This window comes from Glycine soja, chromosome 9 (assembly GCF_004193775.1).
Source record: "Glycine soja cultivar W05 chromosome 9, ASM419377v2, whole genome shotgun sequence".
Classification (NCBI taxonomy): domain Eukaryota; kingdom Viridiplantae; phylum Streptophyta; class Magnoliopsida; order Fabales; family Fabaceae; genus Glycine; species Glycine soja.
The window spans coordinates 28604078-28604975 of record NC_041010.1 but is presented as its reverse complement, the minus strand read 5'-3'; the positions used below and the strand labels follow the sequence as shown (position 1 = coordinate 28604975).

Here is an 898-nt window from a genome sequence, read left to right as displayed (position 1 = left end):
CAGGTCAGTATTGTTTTCAATACATTTTCATTGGCATAACTCAACAACATCAATATTTTAATGTTCCTTATATTCAACAGTAGTGCTTTGAAAGGACTTGATGATACTCCACAACCGAAATCCAAGGCTGCTGCTAGGTGGATTGTTGTTAAGGTACGTGATTTAAATAAAAGTTCTACTTATATATATTTTATGTGTGTGTACACTAATTGTAGTTAACGTTTAATTAATATCCAAATTTCATTATGTATTTAGTGTAATAGACAAAAAGGAATCACTGAATGTGGCTACTACGTGATGCACTGGATGTCCACGATAATCTTAGGATCTTTCAGGAATAATTGGGAGACGGTAATTGTTTATTACAAACAAATTTGGTTTTTTTATAATTGTTATTACATTATTAATTTATTTTTTTATTTCATCATGCAGTATTTTAATGAAGTTAGACCATTGGAAGCAGAGAGATTTAAGGCACTTCGCATACAGTGGGCACAATATTATCTAAAAGTTAGAAATCAAACATAGGATGTTAGGCAACTATGTAACTTTAGGTTAATAAATTAGTTTACGTACTTTGCATTATATTTTTTACAATTGTTGTTTCATCTTAACATTGAACAACCTTTGTTGATAGCTAGTTTTTTGCTAAAATCTATTTGAAAACTGAATGCAAATGATATATGTTGTGTGCTGTGTGGTCTGATTTTAAATTTACAGGTTAAATTTTGGTTTTTTGTAAAAACAAAGACATTATATAAAAAAAATTCCTGAAAACAACATCGGTTTTTTATAAAAACCGATGTTAACTGTCAATAGCAACACATTCGTTAACATCGGTTTTTTAAAAAAACCGATGTTAACTGTCAACAATAACACATTCGTTAACATCGGTTTT

General features: G+C 29.2%; 1 long non-coding RNA gene across 1 annotated transcript; it reads left to right on the top strand.

Moving 5' to 3' along the window:
* Positions 1–290: 290 nt before the first annotated feature.
* On the top strand, positions 291–694 carry LOC114425570. The gene is made up of 2 exons (XR_003669248.1): positions 291–351; positions 433–694. It is a non-coding gene; the product is annotated as an uncharacterized LOC114425570 (long non-coding RNA).
* The last annotated feature ends 204 nt before the right edge of the window (positions 695–898 follow it).